The following is a 22,282-nucleotide window of genomic DNA, read 5'->3' as shown; positions in this document are numbered from 1 at the left end:
CCTCTTGTCATGATTGTTTTTCTCCTTCTTTTCATTTTTTAGATTTATTTATATGTTCATTGATATGTTGCCTGCATGTATGTCTGTGTGATGGTGTCAGAGACTGAAGTTACAGACAGTTGTGAGTTGCCATGTGGTTGCTGGGAACTGAACCCAGGTCCTCTGGAAGAGTAGCCAGTGTTCTTAACAACTGAGCCATCTCTCCAGCCCTGTCATGATTATGTTTAAATGTATCTCCTGGAATGGTGACTCACAACTATAATCCTAGAACCTGGGATGCAGATGTCAGAGGATTGTCATGAGTATGAGGCCAGCCTGGGCTACATAATGAATCTCGTATCTGCCAGGTATACATAGTAATACCCCATATCAAACAAACAGCAACAGAACGCCCCCCCCCCCAAAAAAAACCCCAAGCACCTCCCAACCTTAGGGATGCCTTGTCAGTTAGTTAGAAGACTGACTGGTTTTGGATAAAGTGCAATTCTTTTGTCTTCGAAGCAGTAAATGTTAAAAAAAACCAAGAATTTAAAAATCCAAGACTTGGAGTTTGTGAGGCCTAGCAAGAAGTGACAGGTGAAGCTGGGCAGTGGTGGTGGACATCTTTAATTCCCTTTAATCCCAGCACTTGGGAGGCAGAGGCAGGCAGATCTCAGTGAGTTCGAGGTCAGCCTGTTCTATCTACAAAGTGAGTTCCAGGAGAGCCAGGACTGTTACATAGAAAAATTCTGTCTTGAAAAACAAACAAACAAACAAACAAAATGACAGATGGATAGAGTAGTGGGCACATTTCTTTCCTTAATGAACACATCAAAACCCAGGTAGTTCTGTTGCTTAAATCAGAATTCCAATGATGCTGAAGTCCTAGTTTTAATTTCTATGAAGACAAAGATCTCACAAGGGAAAAAGTTACATTATTTGTGAGATCAAGGGACACCATTAGCTCTGGCTGGGAAGAGAGGTCAGTGTTTATGCCTATGGTGGGGCCCGTCAACAGGGAAGGGACCTTTTCTAAAATGGTGAAGATACAGTGGCATGCAGCGCATGTAAGCCACTGCCTGGTTTTATGTGAGTTTTTGAAATGCGTTTTGTTCCATCAGGCTTCTGGAAGAGAATCTTTATCCAGGTAACTAAAGCACATGTATGTAAACTTCCCAGTATTCCTTGCTCTAAGCTATGCATACTACACAGAACCCCTCTTAAACTAGCTTTTAAACGGGTGTATGTGTACATGTAATTTTTGCCTCAGCATATGAACATTTGTTGAAACACAATTTCACACAACAGTTGCTAGAATGTTTGTCTCGTATGCATGAAGCTGCTGGCATACACCTGGGTCTTAGGAGGCAGAAGGAGCTCAGAGTCATCCATCAGGGACACAGTGAGTTTAAAACAGAAGGAGCTAGGGAAAACTACATTTTACACATCACAGGATAGATCCAGCAATTATTTGTCTCAAGGTTTGTATTGTAGAATTTACTATGTTTTCCTCTTTGTTCTTGGTTCTGCTTTCTGTAGCATTTCCACCTCCCACACCTCCTCCACCCCCCGGTGCCATTTCAGTTGAGATGCTGGAACAGGGTACCAAACATGTTGCACAGAGAGACATCAGGTGGTAAGAAAAGAGGGACTGACCCTTCCTCCTGCGCTTCTTCAAAGTAGGCTGTCAGGTTTGGAAGGCTTAGGATCTGGGTGAACTCTGGACGGCGGAATTAGAAGTGGCCATGGCTGTGAATGTGGCTCAGACAGGTGTTGAAGATATCTTGGTTAGGAATCCATGTGATCCTATGAAGGTGAGCTTTAGTTGTTACCTATGCATGGAAAGGAAGCGGTTTGAAACAGGGTAGCTCACATCAGCTAAGCAAACAGTTAGCCCTGGTCCGAGAAGCATCTTGGCAAAGACTGTTTTATGAGCTTTAAGTCCAGTATCCCCACAATCAATGCATGTCATGCTGTTTGTGTTAACACTGTGTCAGGTCTCATCTACCTGTAGTTGGAGTGGCGGGGCTGCGTCCCACAACCCATCTAGCTTTACACCCTAAATAATTACACGGAAACTGTATTCATTTAAACATTGCTTGGCCCATTAGTTTCAGCCTTTTATTGGCTAATTCTCACATCTTGACTAACCCATATTTAGTAATCTGTGTAGCACCACGAGGTGGTGGCTTACCAGGAGAGATCTTAACCTGCGTCCGACTCAGAGAGGAGAGGCATGGCGACTGCCTATGGTGACTGCCTGAAGCATCTGCCTTCTTTCTCCAGAATTCTGTTCGGTCTACTCCGCCTATCTAAAACCTGTCCTATCAGGCCAAGCAGTTTCTTTATTAATTAACCAATGAAACAACAGATAGACAGATGACCCTTCTTCATCATCTGCCTAAGTTTTTATTTAAATATATAGTTTGTATCACCTTTTGTCCAGTGCTGGGGATCAAACCCATGACCATGCACATGCTAGGCAAATGCTCCACCACTGAGCTACACTGCAGCCCATAAATAAATGGTGATTTCAAAATGCTTGTTTGCATGTGTGTGCATTGCATCCTGAACCCCCATGAATGCCAGGCAAACACTATACTATTCAGCTACAGCCCCAATCTGATTGTCTTTTTTTAAAGACACGTAGCCCAGGTTACCTTCCAGGTGGATGTGTAGCCAAGGCTAGTTTCGAACTTCTGCTCCCCTTGCCTCCACTCCTCCCTCAAGTGCAGGAATGACTGGCTTGCATCACCGTGTCTGACCTTAATTTTTATTTTGGAGTAGGGCCTTACTAAGATCTAGGATTGTCTAGGATGGGTTTGAACTCACTATGTAACCCAGCCCTTGAACTTCCCATCCTCCCATTTTAGCTTCCAGAGTTGGTGGGATTAAGGTATATTGACTACAAAATAAGACTGTAGTTGAGACCAAATACCTATTCTCTGACCTGAGAAGGGCCATGTACTTCTCCAGGTGTGTTCATGTGTATAACACTTTGGAACATGGTGTGCTTCTCCCACCACTGCCCTCGCTCTGGAGACTCAAACTTGAGCGTAGCATCCAGTCACTGACCAGCCTTGGCTTTCAGGTCCCATCAACATACTGGTGGTAGCTTTCATTCCCTTTCAAGCCAGGTGGTCTGGGTAGACACATGCAACCCCTCTGAGCATTCCACATGGTGAGACCCTGCTGGCAGAAAGCTGGTCAAGGAGCATGGTGGTCAACAGCTTGGTATTTGGGCTCAGAAAGAAAGCTCTGAACTCACTGCTCTGCCTTTTCCTGGGGCAAAGTAATGCTTGACTTACTGGGTTTTGTTTGTTTTTTGTTTTGTAAGATTTATCTTTTTGTTTGTTTTTGTTTGTTTTTTCAAGAAAGGGTTTCTCTGTAGCTTTGAAGCCTGTTCTGGAAGTACCTTTTGTAGCCCAGGCTGGTCTCGAACTCACAGAGATCCACCTGCCTCTGCCTCCCGAGTGCTGGGATTAAAGGTGTGCACCACCACTGCCTGGCAGATTTATCTATTTTTATTTTATGTGCATTGATGTTTTGCCTGCATGTATGTCTGTGTGAGGATGCCAGATTCCTTGGAACTGGTGTTACAGACAGTTGTGAGCCACCATGTGGGTGCTAAGAAGTGAACCCAGGTCCTATGGAAGAGCAGCCAGTGCTGTTAACCACTGAACCATTTCTCCAGCTCCAATGCTTGGCCTCATTAAGCCTGAAATTCTCTATAAAGAAAAACGATACACATGTTCATGCATAAAGAACACAGTGTTTTGTGAGAAAGAGGAGATCAAGGCACATTTAGATGACTTAGCCTATATACAGGTGATCCCCAGTACCCCTCATACGTGTGGAAAGGTCATCAGAAATGAGTGTTTCTACCACGTAGCGTGGCTCACACCTGTGAGGATCCCTGCTGTGCCGCCCACCTCTGACTAACAGGTGATTTTTTGAAGGGCTTGGAAAAGGCTAATGACAGCATCACTGGAGGGTTGCCTAATAGCCGCCACCAGAACTCTGCTAAGTGCCGCCCTTCACTCGCTTTCCTATGAAATTTACTGGCATGCTGCGGAAACATATTAATGAGTTACCTTGGTCCTTTGAAGCTTATCTCTCAGGCTAATTTAGTAGAAATAGGAACCCGGGTACCTTGTGAGAAAGGAACACATTTTTTTGAGAGACTGAAAGATACTTCTGTCGTTCACACGTGGCTCAAATAACAGGTGCTTAGCATTCAGCCTCAACATTCAGCAGCTTACCTGTGACTCTGGGGGCAAACACAAAATACTTCACAGCCTCTCGATTTTGGAACTATCTTTCTCAACCAAGGGACAGTCTCACCCTTTCTCCTGGGCGAATGTGGGCATCTTCTGTATCAACATTCGGATTTAAACACCTTCCTCGCCCTCTGAACTCATCAACATCGCCACTTACCGTGACTCACATTTACAAGAACACACGTTTATAATGGTGACTCTGTTTGCTAACTGATTTCAGAGAGGATTTGTAAATGATTGACAGATAACTAATGACTCCAAGGCATCTCTGCCAAAATCCAAAAGGCACTCCACGATGTCATCTGAACCCATATTGCACGAGGATGTTAAAGATCAGTTAATCAGTTACAGTCACTGTAAACTTCCTGAGTGCACGCTTCCAGGGCTATGGAGGCATATCTACTATGGACTATTATCCTCGTAAAATTAGACTTACAGCGAACAGCCTGCAAGAACATGCCAGCAAGTCCCTTTAAGAATGTGACTTATCTGGGGTCAGGAAGAACAAGCATCCGATGTCACCCATTCCAATAGACTACCCCAGGCACCAGGAGCTTCGCAGACAGGTTAGAAGCAGGGAGTTGCTCAGTTCCTGCCTACTTGTTGCTTAAATGTTCATCTTCTCCAGGAACCCCTTGCTGATTCCATACAGGATCCAGGCTAAGGTTGGCACGGTGTTTTTGTTTTTTTTTATCAGTGTTTTTCCCTTAAGCACTGGCACATTATGTAAAGTGGTGGGCTTGTGGGTTCGAGCGAGAAGTGACTCGGTAAAGATTTTCCACTCGTTCTTATAGTACCTGTGGGAAATGGAGCAGCTGGCTGCAAAGATACTGGCTTTTCTTCGGTACTGTTCCGAATAGGTAAATACAACTCATTTCTTACAGAACTAATCATTAAACAGAGCCCTAGTCAGTCTTTTGGAAATCAAAATGCTGGAGATTTCCTCTCTACAGGCTGTGCAGCGTTCCACTTGTTTTCACACCCGCCGCCAGCGCCTTATTCGGAGGAACTGAAACAAACCCTCTCCTGCTTTGTTTCTGTTGTAGGTTCACTTAAACCATTTAAGCAGAGCAGGGTGTGGCTGTGTGCGCCTTCAATCCCGGCACTTGGGAGGCAGAGGCGGGTGGGTCTCTGAGTTTGAGGGCAGCCTGGTCTACAGAGTGAGTTCCAGGACAGCCAGAGATAGACAGAGAAAGCCTGTCCTGGAAAAACCAGAACCAAAGCAAAACATTTAAGCAAATAGTCAGAGGATCTAAACTTTTTTTTTTTTTTTAAAGGAACTTCCCAGAATCCAAAGCAATTTCTCTAGGTATAAGGTCATTATTACTTAAATACTGCCCATCAAGGTGGATCTTGGACACTCCTGATTCACGGGGCTAAACTTCATATGCTACCTATCATTATCTGGCAGATGGCATGAGCAAGCATTCAATTGCCAGTTGTTTCTCCGGCCCCAACTACTGGATATGGCTACATCTGTGTGAAGTCACAGAACTCAATTTTCAGTCTTCGCTCAGTACTTTAAAAGAAATGTTTTAGCTGGGTGGTGGTGCACGCCTTTAATCCCAGCACTCGGGAGGCAGAGACAGTCGACTCTCTGGGAGTTGGAGGCCAGTGTAGGTAAAAAGACATGTTTTATCTCCCAAGTGCTAAAGAGGAGTCTCAAATACTGCTCCTTGAAATTGTCTTTCTTCCTCACCTCCCCACCCCCGCCCCCATCTCTCATCATCGTATGAGGCCTGATCTCACAATGTGGACCATTTCAACTCGCAGAGATCCACCTGCCTGTGCCCTCGAGTACTGAGATTAAAGGTGTGCACCACCACACCCAGTGAAATATTTTTTTTTCTTTTTTCTTTTTGTTTTTTTTTTGCTCTGTAACAGCTCCAGCTGTCCTGAAACTGACTTTGTAGACTAGGCTGGTCTTGAATTCATAGAGATCCACCTTTCTCTGCCTCCTGAGTATTGGGATTAAAAGCGTAGGGTACCATCGAGATTGTTTCTTTTTGTTTTGGGGTGTGTGTGTGTGTGTATGTGTGTGTGTGTGTGTGAAATTGTTTCTTAATAAAGTGATCTATGATGAGTCAAATGTCTATCTACTGGCTATAATAGTGTAAAGACACACTTTATATTATAGTTTACAGTATATTTGAGAAAGAATAAAGCCAAAAAGGAAAACAATAGGTCTGAGATGTAATAGAACTCTTACACAATGTTTTTGAGGATCCAAGTTCAATTCTTGACACTGCAATTAAGAAAAAAATAGTTTAAAAGCGCAGAACATCCTAGAGACTGAAGGGATGGTTCAATGGGTAGCAGTACTGACTGTTCTTCCAGAGGACCCAGGTTTATCCCTGGAACCACATGACAGCTCACAACCATCTGCAAGTCCAGCTCCAGGGGACACCCTATTTCCACATGAGCACAAAGAAAATGAAAAACCCAGAGCATATTTCGTATCTGAAATAACAAAACCAAGAAGAGTTTCAGAGTCAGGGATGGGGCAGAGTCTGTACACCCGGCTCTCAGGAGGCTGAGGCAGCAGGCTGAGGGGTTGAATGAACTCTGCAACAGGCAGATCCTGTAACACTCTCTCACTTTTCTTCAGAGTGGCAGGTTCACTGCTGCTTGCTTGCCATGATGATGTACACACCAGGCAAGTGTCTTCCTGTGACTTCCACCTTCTGATACACCCTCAGATCTATCTGTGTTTCCATGTTTAGCTACTAAATATTTAGCATCCCAGTTTTCCTAGTCCCTTGGCACTATTCGGGAAGCCATGGCCTGACAGACTTACCTGTATGGACACAATAATTAAGAGGAGAGAATGTTATGGTTTTACCTACTTAGTGCTAACGGGGAGTCCTTTTTTTTTTTTTTAACCTGCTTGGGGTCACCTCTTGCTGGAGAGTGCTTCAGCCTCTTGCTGCTGATCCTCCAGGGCAGGGAAGCTACTCATTTCCTTGGCATAACTATAGCGTGGTCCATCTCTTGGGATGGTGGGACAATGACGTGGACATGGCGTGGTGTGTCTAACTCACTGACTGGCACGTAAATGCCCTCTATCACTTCCCAGAAGATCACTTCTGCTTCCAAAGGGCTCCCTGCATTTGTTTTGGCTTCTTCCAGGACAGCTGCCACCCTCCTACCAAACCAAAATAAAACAAACAAACCGAATAAACAAAGGACTGGGGCTAAAGCCCAGCAGCGGGTTGTGTGCTTAGCTTGTTCGAGGTCTTGGGTTTAACCTCTAGCATCATCAAATGAAAATAAGGTAAAATTTAAGAGTGTGGTCACACACAGCTTTGATGCCATACCTGGGAGGCAGAGACAGGCAATGTCTGTGAGTTTGAAGCTAACCTAGTCTACATAGTGAGTTCCAGGCCAGATAAGGATCCATCATAGCCTCCCTCGAAAACCAAACAAAAAAAGTTGAACAAAGGAGATGTATGAAGGAAGACACGTGATGCTGGCCTCCTGTGGCTGCACACACGGAGCATGGTCAGGCACACCCATGATAGACCGCTGCTTACATTTTTCAATGGGTTTTTGCACAGTCTTTCGATGCATTTACTTTTTTTTTTAATATTTATTTATTTATTATGTATACAATATTCTCTCTGCATGTATGCCTGAAGGCCAGAAGAGGGCACCGGACCTCATTACAGATGGTTGTGAGCCACCATGTGGTTGCTGGGAATTGAACTCAGAACCTTTGGAAGAGCAGGCAGTGCTCTTAACCGCTGAGCCATCTCTCCAGCCCACTTTTTTTTTTTTTTGAGACAGTGTTTGTGCATGGCCCTGGGTGGTCATTATACCAGGATCATCCTGCTTCAGCCTCATGAGCATAAGGATTATAAACGGCACAGTCTCCTCCGTGTCTAATTTTTGAGTCCCCACCGTGTGATGCCTGGCTGAGTTCTGATGAGGATGATCTCACCGAATCTTTAGGAGCACCCAGGTTAGGGAAATGGTAATGACCCTTTCCCCGAGTCCCTCCTCACAACAATTAACGGAGAGAAAACTGGAGGCTTGTGAAGGTGTTTGCTCAAGGCCCACGGGCTGCTAAGGACTGGTTTGGGACCCCTGTCCAGTTGAGAGTTGAGGCACTTATCACTCCTCTTCGCAGGCCTTTAATGGGGCGTGGGTCAGATCTGACTTCAGGGTTTGTCAAGTCCATGAAGCGGTATGTCAGCTTCTGTGGTAAACTTCATGGCCGGCCTAGTTCCCGGTATTCTTTTCTCCTTTCATAGTTTGTCAGATGGTTATTGACATTCTTGTAGAGCTATCTAGTGGTCTGTAAAGGACAAAGTTCTGTTGTAGGGCATGACAGCCAGCAGGGCAGAGTGTCCTTAGAGAGATGATAGAGAGAGCCTGCCTTCTGCGTCCCCAGCTGAAGTACACAGTGGCCATGCCCTTCTTCCTCCCACTGCAAGGCCTACATGGTCTAGGGAGCCACATCTGCCATCTGCCCTCTCATTGCTTCTGAGTCATCAGTGAGCAGATTTTTGAGGACAATGATAGACTGGGGTGGCGGATGAGATGGGCACCTTAACAAAGCGACCAAACACAAACCAATTTTATCTCTACACAAGATGCCTTTCCATCACCAAGAAGCTGAAACCCTAGAGGATGATATAGTTCTCAGGTAAGCTAGAGCTGAGGGTGGAGGAGTGAGGGCTGGAGCTCGAGCGTTGAGCCCACACTTAGCACGTGGAAGGCCCTAGATTTGATCCCAGCTCTGTACCCCCACCACCATACCGAGGCAAATGGGCTTGGCCAAGGATGCCCATGCTTTCCAGTCACAGTTTAGGGAAGGAACCGTGGGAAATCCTTTTTGTTGGGGAACCCATGGATTGGTGACAGAACCTGTTCTCTCAGATCCTGATTTTTTTGCCTTCATTGTGATACCGTGGGACTTGAAACTCTCATATAGAGCCTGCCCAAGCCTCGGCTGGGGGCGGGTGGGAACATTTGGGGAATTTTCCTTTTTCTCTATTTAATTCATTACAAGGGGGAAAAACATACTTTCATGTTTCTTCGTCTTTTCCTCCTTCTCCTCCTTCATCTTTCTTTTCTTCTTAGACAGGATCTCTCTATGTAGTCCTGGCTATCATTCAGTAGACCAGGCTGGCCCAGAACTCAGAGATTCACCTGCTTCTGCCTCCCGAATACTGGGATTAAAGACTTATGTCACCATGCCTAGTTTATGTTCTTTTTAAAATCCAGCATGGGTAGGGACTTCTCATAGTTGGCTAGGCTTGTCTGCAGCTCATCCCTGTCAGAGGCAGCTAGAGGCAAATCCCTTTAGTCCCAAGATTCCACAGGAGGAGAAATGAGTCCCTGTAAATTCTCTCTAGGGAGCTCCAGGTCAGCCAGGACTAGTCAGTGAGGCCCTGTCTCAAGAATGACGACAACAAACATAGCAATCTGGAATGGAAGTCCTATGACCCTGCCGTCACACTCATTTCAAAAATGAAGAACTGTGCTCAGCTGGGCACACGTGGTGGCCTATGCCAGCAATCTCAGCATTTGGGTGGGTGTGGCGTAGGTGGAGCGTGGAGGACTGTGGGTATGAGACCGGCCTGGGCTACTAAGTGATAGCATGTCTCAAAAACAAACAAAGCATAGGAAAACAAAGAAAGTCAGGGTCTCACTAAGTAGCCCAGGCTGGCCCTAGAACTCTGTACGTAGCCCCCATTGGCACTGAACTCAAACACAAACAGAACGAAAACAAAACTGAGGTGGAGAAATCATGTAACCATCACAAGGTTGGGGGTGGCTGAAACAGTGGGGCCTATTGTCACACTTGCTCGTCACATCCTAATGTCTCTGTCGGCAAGCATGATCTTGGGGAAGACTAGAGTAAGTTTTGCCTTGTCAGCCTTAGTGAAGTATATCCCAGAATGTGAGCATGTTAGCCAGTGATGGAGGAGAGTCATCTGTCTATGTGTTACTTTCATTGGTTAATAAAGAAACTGCCGTGGCCCTTTAATGGGACATGAAATTAGGTAGGCAGAGTAGACAGAACAGAATTCTGGGAGAGAGAAGGCAGACGCTTGAGGCAGTCGCCATAGGCAGTCGTCATGCCTCTCTTCTCCGAGATGGACGCAGGTTAAGATCTCTCCTGGTAAGCAACCACCTCGTGGTGCTACACGGATTACTAAATATGGGTTAATTAGCCAATAAGAGGCTGAAACTAATGGGCCAGGCAGTGTTTAAAAGAATACAGTTTCCGTGTAATTATTTCGGGTGTAAAGCTAGCCGGGTGGTGGGATGCAGCCCCGCCGTTCCATTAACAAGCCAGTTCTTTGACCACCAATGTATGGCTGCTTTTTAACATCACTTCCACCACCCTTCCCCTGATGAAGATTTCTAAATTTAAACTGGAAACCCAATGGGTCGGGGTCGCTACTGTGGTAATAAATCACCTAAGGAACAGTGGTGACCATGTCTGATGGATCAGCCACTGTTTCCCAGAATACCCTGAAACACATAAGGCTCGACATTTACTTATTTATTTATTTATCATCCTAGAAAGGTTCAATTAGAAAAGGTCAACGTTAATTTCCAAATGAGCTGGCAATCTAATAAAGCTATACTGGGCCCATGGCAGCTGTTGAGAAAGATGGGCTGTGATGAAGGGGACACAGACACCCTCTGCTCTCTTTGACAGACTGGCTTTTGAAATAGTAAGGCATTGACTAACTTTAATAAACTAAAACCTTTGCATCTGCTGTCTCCTCTCTGTCACAAACTCCTGTTCCCTTCCAGGAGAAAATTCTCTGCAGGTTGATACCCACCTCCAAATGGCCTGTCTTGATGCTTGTGGCTTTGGATATAAGATTATATAAAGTGGCCCTTTCTCTTTTCTTGATTTTTGTTTGTTTGTTTCTGTTGTTTTGAGACAAGGTGTGTTACCCAGGATGCCCCAGAACTCACTATGTAAACCTCAGACTCATCTGACCCTGTCTTCTGTGTGTTGGAATTAAAGATGTGTGCCCTCAAACCTGGGCACTTCTGTCATTTTCTATCCCTTTCCAATGCCTGCCCCCATCTCCTTTCCTCTCTCCTCCTTCCCTCCTTTGCTTCTTCTGATTTATTTATTTGTTTGTTTGTTTGTTTGTTTGTTTGTTTTCAAGACATGGTTTCTCTGTATAGCTTTAGAGTCCTGGAACTCACTTGTAGACCAGGCTGTCCTCGAACTCACAGAGATCCACGTGCCTCTGCCATCCTGAATGCTGGGGTTAAAGGCATGCACCACCATCAGGCTTGCTTCCTACTTTTGAAATAAGGCTTCTATGTAGAGCAGGGTGACTTTGAAATCACAGCATTTATTCTGGCTATGGGATTACATGCCCATGCACACTGCCATGCCCAGTATTGTAGAATATTATTTTAAGATGTGTTACATTTGTTTATGCTGTGGAACATTTGTCTAATGATTAAGATGTGTCGCATTCTTTTATGTTGCATTTGTTTAACTCTGTGAAGCTGTGTTACTTTGCCTGCCTAAAACACCTGATTGGTCTAATAAAGAACTGAATGGCCAATAGGTAGGCAGGAGAAAGGATAGACAGGGCTAGAAGGCAGAGAGAATAAATGGGAGGAGAAATCTAAGGACAGCGAGATGAAGGAGCAAAAGAAGGAGAGGAAGCTGATAGGGGCCAACCAACCATGTACAAAGCAAGCCATGAAGTAAGAAGTAAAGAAAGGTACATAGACTAGAGAAAGAGAAGAGCCCAGATGCAAAAGGTAGTCAGGATAATTTAAGTCAAGAAAAGCTAGCTAGAAACAAACCAAGCTAAGGCCAGGAATTCTTGAGAAAGAATAAGTTTCTGTGTGTATGTTGTTTATTTGGGAGCTGGGTGGCAGGCCCCCAAAGAGTAAAGAGTGAAAAAAACTACATTTGAGTAAATTAAAAAACTATACCACTCAGATTGCCTAACCTTTTCTGTTCTTATTAGCTAAGCAAAGTAGATATCTAAGTAATACCTAAGGTTGGATCAATAAATCTGAAGGTTTTGGGGTTATATTTGAAATAGTTTTTTTTTGAGTGGGTATTTTTTTTTTTTAGACAGGGTTTCTCTGTAGCTTTAGAGCCTGTCCTGGAACTAGATCTTGTAGACCAGCCTGTCCTCGAACTCACAGAGATCTGCCTTCTCTGCTTCCCAAGTGCTGGGATTAAAGGCATGAGCCAGGGCCTATGGTTTTCATAAGGTGACATAGTAAGACTTTCAGAGCAAGAGAGGTGGATACCAAGTCAGATACTGTTTCATTTCTATTTTCCTTAGGAATCTACAATACTTGTACTTCAGATTAAACTTCATTTGTTTCTTGAGGGGAGCAGAGAATTCTTTCTTTTTTTTTTTTTTTTTTTTTTTTTTTTTTTTTTTTTAAAGATTTATTTATTTATTATGCATACAGTGTTCTGTCTGCATGTATGCCACCAGACCAGAAGAGGGCATCAGATCTCGTTATAGATGGTTGTGAGCCACCATGTGGTTGCTGGGAATTGAACTCAGGACCTCTGGAAGAGCAGGCAGTGCTCTTAACCTCTGAGCCATCTCTCCAGCCCGAGAATTCTTTCTTTTTTCATTTTTTTTGAGACAGGGTTTCTTTGTTTCTTTCTTTCTTTCTTTCTTTATTAAAAATTTCCACCCCCTCCCCTCCTCCCATTTCCCCCCCACTATCCCTCCCTCTCCCCCTCCCTCTCCAGTCCTAAGAGGTTTCCTGCCCTGTGGGAAGTCCAAGGTCTTCCCCACTCCATCCAGGTCTAGGAAGGTAAGCATCCAAACAGACTAGTCTCCCACAAGGCTAGTCCATGCAGTAGAATCAAAACTCAGTGCCATTGTCCTTGGCTTCTCAGTCAGCCCTCATTGTCAGTGACATTCAGAGAGTCCAGTTTGATCACATGCTCCACCAGTCCCAGTCCAGCTGGCCTTGGTGAGCTCCCATTAGATCAGCCCCATTGTGAGACAGGATTTCTCTGTGTATCTCTGGCTGTCCTAGAACTAGCTCTGTAGACCAGGCTGACTTCAGCATCTTCCTGCTTCTGCCTCCCGAGTGCTGGGATTAAATCTGTGTACCACCATGCCCAGTTGGCAAACAATTTAATGACCCATCCACTCCTCAATATTTCTGAGACACAAGAGGCTAATTATCTTAGTCAGGGTTCAATGAACACGCCAACATGTAAACTTATAAAAGGCCCTTATTACATTGCCTGACACAGTTGAAGGCTGGGTAGTCCAAGCTGGGAACCTCACGTTGAAAGGCAGCAACAGTGCAGCCACAGTCTGGGGCTGAAAAACTTGAGGCTCCCTGCAGAGAGTTCATGACAAAAGTCTAGGTGGAGTCTGATGTCCGTAGACAGTGACAGCAGCAGTAGACACAGATACTCCAGAAGTGTGGAGATACTCCCATGCACTGAGGAGCTTCCTCTGTCTACCTTGCTCCATCTGGGGCAGCCTGTGAGACAGGGCATCACAACCCCTGCAGGTCTATCTTCCTTGATTGCTGCCCTAGAGACAGCGGCCTCTGAAAATGCTCTGGAAGGCACATCAGAATGTGCTTTACTAATCTAGGTGCCTTCTGGTCTGACGATCAAGGCTATCACCTACTGGGGTAACAGCGTTTACCATTTCATGCTAGCATGCTAGCATTTTCTATACATCATATTCGATGATATGAAATGATGTGGGATTCCCCACTGTATACTGTGAATATGTTTTATTACCATTGGTTAATAAAGAAGATGCTTTGGGCCTATGGCAGGGCAGAATATAGGTAGGCAGAAAAACTAAACTGGATTCAGGGAGAATGAAGTTAGAGTCAGGCAGATGCCATGTAGCTGCTGAAGGAGAAAGATGCCAGAACCTTGCTGGTAAGCTACAGCCTCATGGTGATACATAGATGAATAGAAATGGGTTAATTTAAAATGTAAGAGCTAGCTAGAAATATGTCTGGACTATTGACCAAACAGTGTTGTAGTTAATATAGTTTCTGTGTGATTATTTGGGTCTGAGCTGCTGGGAAATGTAAGTACAGTCTCCCTTTACAAATGGCGCCCACCATTTGGGGCATGGATCCACATAAGACCTAAAAATGCTTAAAAAAAAAGAGGGCTTCTAGACCACAAAAACAGGAACCAAGTGTAGCTTCTTGGTAGCTGCATTTTTTCCCCAAATATGTTCTGTTTGCTGGCAGCAAGCAGACATGTGCCTTCTTTAAGAGCCAGCTTCCTGATTCATGATGTTGGCATGAATGGTCTGGCTCCTTTGGGAGGTCCTGCTACAGGGCACTTTTACTGTCTCTTTAAAGACTTTATTTTTAAAACTATTTCTTTATATAACTGCCCATATCCAGTTTCTTTTTTTTCTTAAGCCTAAGTACATTTTTAAAACATGCTGTGACCTATTCAGAGGTTTATTATTGTCTGAATTTGTCTTTATTGTGCATATCTGTAATCATTTTCTGATCAGGAATGCTTTTTTGTTTAAATGCTAAAAAAGCTTGGCTAAGGCTAATGCTGTGGCTTTGCCTGTTGACTCTGCCCTGTCCAACATGGCAGAAGTATGTCCATTGCCTCTGAGAGTCATGCTCACTGTCCCAGCTCCAGGGATGCAGCGGGTCTGTGTCACCATTAAGCAACTTGTGGCACTCTGCTCACAAACCCTAACTGCTCTGTAGCAGGACCTCCCAAAGGAGCCAGACCATTCATGCCACCACTATTAAAGGATAATAATAAAAGGATAAAAATTAAAGGATAAAAATAAAATATAAAAGATAATAAAATAAATATTAAAAAGTAATAGAGAAAAATATAAGACATGTAAAGATGGAACATTCACAGAGAGTCTGGATTACTTGTATTATTGTGTTCTCTTTGGATTTTGACTGTTAATGAGCTAACTGCAGAGAAGCATTTGGTTCTGGGGTCTGCTAAACTAAACCAACATATATATTTTAAAGGTATCTTGACTTCAAAATTTGAGTCTAAGGATATGTTACTTTGGAAATGAGGTTCTGCTTTTTTTCCCCACAGATGATAGGAACCTGTGGATTCCTTCCAAGCTAATGTGATTTGATGGAACAAGACCCCCTGAACCCTAAAAATACTTTGCCCAACAAACAGCAGGAAGCAGTTAGGAAAAAACTACACCCAAATTCCCAAAATAATTGTTTATAAAAGTTTATTTTCATTTTAAAAGGGTTGGTTATAAATGATTAATGGTGTAGTCAATTTCTAAAAAGAGGGGATATGATTTAGAGATGAATATTTGTATTGGTATGAATCTTGGTCTACAGATACAAAATTAAGGTCAATTTTGTTACATTGTACATATGTATTCTGCTCTTGCTTAAGGTATTTTGTTTATGCAGCTCATTTAAAAATGTGTAGTAATACAGATTAATAGTCATCTATAATAATCAAACTTCTAGTCATATTAGTTAGATTTTCTCTATATACAGAGATATATTTCAGTTAGATAGATCATCTTCAACACTTCAAAAATACAGAATATGGCATTTAAAATGTTTTAAGAACTTAGTTTTTTTTCTCAACAGTGAGACATATCTGTTTCCGGCAGCACCAATTACTTCAGAGAAGTTGATGGGCATTGAAGAAACTCGTTATGGAAGTTTCCTTCAATGTGACAAGGCTACCCATTGGGCAAGAAACTGCTCTTGCCTGGACTTCTTGATGGTGTACTGTATAAACTGGACATGCAGGGCCAGATACTGTCATACTGCGGCCTAGGCGCTCCCAGTCTCCCAACCATGTCTCACTTAGTTGAGCGGCCACCCCTGCACAACAGCAACAACTATGAGGAAGAGGAGCAGCCCCTGCCAACCTCAACAGTTCCTGGGTGGAGCTACCTATGCACAGCAGCCATGGGGGGGGGCTGGAGCACGTCCCTTCCTCTTCCTCAATCCACAGTGGAGAAGATCCTTCTGGACGCACAGCACGAGTCCGGACAGAGCCGCTCAAGAGGCAGCTCTCCCTGTGACAGCCCTTCACCACAAGAAGATGGACACATCATGTTTGATGTTGAGATGCACACCAGCAGGGACCATAGCTCTCAGTCAGAAGAAGAAGTTGTAGGAGAGAAAGAAGTTGAGGCTTTGTAGAAAAGGGCAGACTGGGTATCAGACTGGTCCAACAGACCTGAAAACATCCCACCCAAAGAGTTCTGTTTCAGACACCCTAAACGTGCTGTATCTCTAAGCATGAGGAACAGTGGAGCCATGAAGAAAGGGGGAGTTTTCTCTGCAGAGTTCCTAAAGGTCTTCATCCCGTCTCTCTTCCTTTTTCACATGGTGGCTTTGGGGCTGGGCATCTATATTGGAAAACGATTGAGCACACCTTCTGCCAGCACCTACTGAGCAAAACGAAAAGCACCTGGAAATGCTCGTGGCCTGTGAAGTGGTGTGTTATAGTTTGAATTTGAGACCTATTGTAAACATAATGCACAGCCTACAACCCTATTTTTAAATACCTAATCCCAGTAACTCTTAAATCCAGTATTTTACTCAAACTCTGTTGAGGCATTTTACTAACCTTCTTCCCTTTTTGGCCTGTAAGACGCATTAGAGAACCCTCACGGAATTTCATGTCGTTTAGAAATTTGCAAGGGCTTTTTTCAGCAATGCCACCAGCAGATTATAACCTTGTCAACAATGCCATCGCTTCCTCTTAGCACCCCCAGAACCACACCTGCATCATTCATGCTAGAAGCTGAATTCTAGCCATGAAACTACATCTCTTTCTAAATGAGGTCAGGTTTGCACACAGTACTATAAAAGCTTTGTTTAGTTTTGTTTCCCAGTCCAAAAACAAGCTTCCCTAAGCTTCAATTTATAGTTATTAAAAACAAAAGAAAACCACCTCCCCTCCCCCCCCCAAAAAAAGCAAGACACAAGGAAAAAATATCCTGGGCAAAAAATGGAACATGCAGGACCCACAGAAAAATGACTGCTAGACTTGCCAAAAGAAGGTGAGATAGACCTTCAGGGTTCCTGTTTCATGAAAGCGTCTGTGAGACATTTTGCAGGATACAGAAGAAAATGACTGACAAACTGCCAATATAGGCAAAATAGTCTTTCAAATTTCCTGCTTCGTGAGAAAGTCTGCCAGATACTGTGGGCCTGTGGGCTGAAGATGGATGCCCCAGTATTACAGAAGAACTTTGGGGGACTGTCCAGACACCGAGATGTCTCTGTGAATTCTAGAGCTTTGGGAGTTGTTTACAATGCACTTCCTGTTTACTTAGGTAATATTATATCCTTCTGGAGTCTTTGATGCAGTTGAAGACAGATAGTTATAGTTTTCCTTAATCATGATAAAAGATAAATTAGAGATAAAACTTTAGAATCACAAAGAAATATTGTAACTATAATTCTTGCTTGATACTTTGTTACATGTAATTTTTCTATGTTAAAGTTAAGGTGGTGTGGAATTCCCCACCGTATACTGTGAATGTGTTTTATTGCCATTGGTTAATAAAGAAGATGCTTGGGCATATGGCTGGGCAGAAGATAGGTAGGCAGGAAAACTAAACTGAATGCAAGGATAAAGACGTTAGAGTCAGAAGCCAGACTGTGGTGGCACACGCCTTTAATCCCAGCACTCAGGAGGCAGAGGCAGGAGGATCTCTCTGAGTTCAAGGCCAGCCTGGTCTACAAGAGCTAGTTCCAGGACAGACACCAAAGTTAGAGAAACCCTGTCTTGAAAAAACAAAAAACAAAACAAAACAAAAACAAACAAAACAAAAAAAGAAAGGCAGATACCGTGTAGCTACTGAAGGAGAAAGACACCAGAACTTTACTGGTAAGCCACAGCCTCATGGTGATATACATATTAATAAAAATGGGTTAATTTAAGATATAAGAGCTAGTTAAAAATATGCATGGACCATGGCCAAACAGTATTGTAATTAATATAGTTTCTGTGTGATTATTCAAGTCTGGGAAGCCGGGAAATGTAAGCACACTCTCTCTTTACAATGAAATATGTTTCAAATGATGCTTCTCACCAGAAAACCTCCCAAATCATGTTCTAAACAGCTTAAGACCTTTAACTGTGTTTATGATATATTTGCATTTTTAAAATAAATTCAGGAGTTGGAGAGTTGGCTTAGAAGTTAATAGCACTGGCTGTTCTTCCAGAGGTCCTGAGTTCAATTCCCGACAACCACATGGTGGCTCACAACCATCTATGATGAGATCTAGTGCCCTCTTCTGGTGTGCATACATAATGCAGGCTGAACACTGTATACATAAAAAACAAACAAGCAAATAAATCTTAAAACAAAACAAAACAAAAACACCAGATTCTATTTGTCTTAACCGAGGCTGAAGCATATGGTTTCAAGAGTCCAGCCGTTCCTAGATGACCCAAGGCTGAGATCTCAGAACTTGGTAGAATGAGACAGCAGGATCCTAAGTGCTAGGCCAGCAACCTCGGGTACATAATAGGATTGTGTCCCAATGAAGAATTCAAGAGCTCTGATTTGAAGTCTTTCTGTAATAATATTTATTTCCTATATGTTAGTTCTTCTGTAGAAGGCTGAGAAACTTATTGCAAGACAAATCTGCTTTGCTAGAACTCTGAAAAGGTCGGGGGGGGGGGGGGGAAATGATTCCCAAACCCACTGTGGAATGATTTTTTTTTGTTTTGTTTTTTGTTTTGGTTTTGGTTTTTTAGGACAGGGTTTCTCTGTAGCTTTGGAGCCTCTCCTGGAATTAACTCTTGTAGACCAGGTTGGCCTCAAACTCACAAAGATTCACCTGCCTCTGCCTCCTGAATGCTGGGATTAAAGGTCTGTGCCCCCACCACTACCACCACCACCACCCGGCTTGGAATGATTATGTTTTACATCTAATATAAAATATATACTTTATAAATATAAAAAATTTTCTTTTAGCTCTTACCATCTCTTAAACATTTTATTTCACTTTAAAATATCTCTTGGATGTGTGGATGTTTACTTGTCTATTTGAAGCATTTATATTACCTTAGAATTTACAAATTTAACCATTGAAAATTAGCTGATGTTTAGTTTTTGTCTTTTCTCTCCCCACCTCTTATTTGCTAAGTAGTGCAGACTGGCCTAGAACTCATGATCCCAGCCTCAGTCTCCCTAAGTGCTGGCACAACAGATGAGGGCCACTGAGAGACCTAATTTAACATTAGTACAGTCATGACAGGCTCCAGACTAATGATACTGGAAGTAGGCCTCACCCTTGCAATAACTGTACCCTGAGGGGGACCACTCAGAATTGAGACAAACAAGTACTAGATGCTGCTCCAGAGCAGTAAGAATAGCTTACCTAACCTGCACATAGGTTGCCAATTTTCTTATAGCAATGCCAGTACCAATCCCTGTTTGACGAGACTCCTGCCACCCCACTCCTGCCCAATCGGGATTTCAACCCCCATCTGAATCCAGAATTCCCCTACCCTCCCATCCTTTACCTCTTTTTTTTTTGTTGTTGTTGTTGTTGTTTTGTTTTGTTTTGTTTTTCCGAGACAGGATTTCTCTGTAGCTTTGGAGCCTGTCCTGGAGCTAGCTCTTGTAGACCAGGCTGGCCTCAAACTCACAAAGATCCCACCTGCCTCCGCCTCCCGAGTGCTGGGATTAAAGGCGTGTGCCACCACTGCCTGGCTCCATCCTTTACTTCTTAAAATCCCTGCCATAGCTGAGCTCGTTGCTCTTCCTAATGCGATCACAGTGTCAGAAAGGATGGAGAGCCCAAGCTCGAGCTTGCAATAAAAGCTCTTTGCCTTTGCATGCAAACTCAGACTCCTCATGACGTAGGCATAACAGCCACCACATTCAGCTGCCCTTCCTGTTTTTGATTTTGGAATGCAGGCCTGTGGATGAGCACCAGTGATCTCTCTTCTGACCTGTATTCCAGGGTGCCAGGGAAGAGCTCTCTTTAGTGTCCCTAGACTAAGTGTCACTTGTTGACACTCCCCGTTGTGCCACAGGACAGGGCAAATCCCGTCATTCTCACTAGAAACATTTGCCACGATGAGTATGAAAGCCAGACTTGGTCGCTCACGTCTGTGAGTTTCTTGCGAAAGGTCCTCATTCTTTAGTGTAGGCTGTTTTCAAACCCCCAGCTATTGGTGCTGTTGCCTCAGCCCTCTCAGTACTGTCATTACAGGTGTGTGCCCAGAAACCTGGCTTGGGTATGAACTTTAACTATGGTAGAGTTATCAACTGTGACGCCAGAGTATCGGTTTAGTCCTCTGTAGCATTCTTGTCATTTCTGTGGAAAGGGGACAGAAACCCAAGATACCAGTTTTTGTTTGTTTGTTTGTTTTGTTGTTGTTGTGACAGATTTTCTCTGTGTAGCCCTGCCTGTCCTGGATTTAATTTTGTGGACCAGGGTAACCTTGAGCTCAGAGGTCTGCCTGCCTCAGTCTCTGGAATGCTGGAATGCTGGAATGCTGGAATGCTGGCCTGGGCTACCTCCTCAGAGCTCCAGATGTGTTTAAAGAAGGGCTTACTTGGATTGGAGAGGGTTTAGCATTTGTCTAAGCCCTTGCTTCCTTTTTCATTATATCAGCCTCCCCACCCCAGATAAGGTTTCTCTGGGGAGCTCTGGCTGTCCTGGAACTCACTCTGTAGACCAGGCTGGTCTCTAACTCACAGAGATCCACCTACCTCTGCCTCCCTAGTGCTGGGATTATAGGTCTGTGCCACCACCGCCCAGCTCAGGATTTTCATCTGTTTGGAAAATGTAAGTGTACAAAAAGAAAAGTGTACAAAAAAAAGGTCTAAGCCGGGCGGTGGTGGCGCACGCCTTTAATCCCAGCACTCGGGAGGCAGAGGCAGGCGGATCTCTGTGAGTTCGAGACCAGCCTGGTCTACAAAAGCTAGCTCCAGGATAGGCTCCAAAGCTACAGAGAAACCCTGTCTCGAAAAACCAAAAAAAAAAAAAAAAAAAAAAAAAAAAAGGTCTAAGTGTACCTAAGGTCATTATTTACTCGCTTTTAGAGTTCTGACTTTATAACTCTTTTGTTGTACAGTAAAGTCATCCTTCATATAATTAAGGCACACCTGGAAACCTCTGTCACACAAAATATATGTGAACATATTCATAAGACTTACAGAACTCTCGCCTTTAACTTTCATTTCAGTGACATGGCCTCCACATTTCTGGCTGTGATGGTTAGAATCGCGTCCATGGGCTTTCGGTAACTCTGCTAGCATTCTCGATGGCGTTCTCTTCCTGTGTGTGGATCTAGGACAGGGCATCTTCTTGCCTAGCATGTGTAAGGCCCCAGCATCATGCATAGCACCTCAAAGAAAAAGGAAACTTGGTATCTGTTTTTGGAGACCGCTGGCTGACTGTGTCTAAGCCTCTGCAACCCCCAGGGGCTGTATGCTGCACCCCCCTCACACACACACACACACACACACACACACACACACACACACTTAGCATCTCCTCTGATCCCCACCCTGAATGTGAACCCCGGGGAGGAGAGTGGGAGTCAACAGCACAGGACTATAACAAGTGCAAGACTGGCTGAGATCACTAATCAGCAGTGCGCTTCTGACAGTCCAAATACTGGTACTGAGAGGAGGGTGTAGATGGGATATTGTTGGGAGCAGGTAAAAGCACCTTGACCTAAGTATTTCATTTTGACTTCAGACTCCATTTTACCTGTGGGGTGAAACAAAGTTCAGGTTCCCAAGCCCTGGGTGAGCTGAGAACCTTCAAGTAGCTGACCCACCTTCTCCCTAAATCATAGAAATGGTTGTTATGCATCTTTGGTTCTCTAGAAGCATTGTGGCTGCGCCCAACAACAAAAGATGAATCTGATTGCTTGAACTGAAAAGCTTGTAGATCAGTTGGCAGTGATGGAACACTTAAGGAAAGCCCCTAACCTTTAAATTCTGATTGGTAAAAAATTGTAACTATAGCTTGTCACTGATATTTGTGATTTTTGTGCTTAATTACTTGCTTCAGCTAACATTTGGGGTCACAGTTCAGCTCCTAAG

The 22,282-nt window shown here is 43.9% G+C and overlaps 1 long non-coding RNA gene and 1 pseudogene across 2 annotated transcripts; one reads left to right on the top strand and one right to left on the bottom strand.

Moving 5' to 3' along the window:
* Positions 1-787: 787 nt before the first annotated feature.
* Positions 788-4,427, bottom strand: LOC119827701. 2 transcript variants are annotated; one of them, XR_005287707.1, is made up of 4 exons: positions 4,242-4,427; positions 4,074-4,131; positions 2,918-3,182; positions 788-1,811 (listed from the first exon to the last, which is right to left on the bottom strand). It is a non-coding gene; the product is annotated as an uncharacterized LOC119827701 (long non-coding RNA). The 2 variants fall into 2 exon arrangements; XR_005287706.1 differs by having other exon boundaries at positions 2,930-3,182.
* An 11,616-nt stretch (positions 4,428-16,043) lies between these two features.
* Positions 16,044-17,089, top strand: LOC119828029 (annotated as a pseudogene).
* Positions 17,090-22,282: the final 5,193 nt, after the last annotated feature.

This window comes from Arvicola amphibius, chromosome 12 (assembly GCF_903992535.2).
Source record: "Arvicola amphibius chromosome 12, mArvAmp1.2, whole genome shotgun sequence".
NCBI classification, from domain to species: domain Eukaryota; kingdom Metazoa; phylum Chordata; class Mammalia; order Rodentia; family Cricetidae; genus Arvicola; species Arvicola amphibius.
Note: the sequence above shows the minus strand (reverse complement) of the source record. Positions and strands in the feature narration are given on the sequence as shown.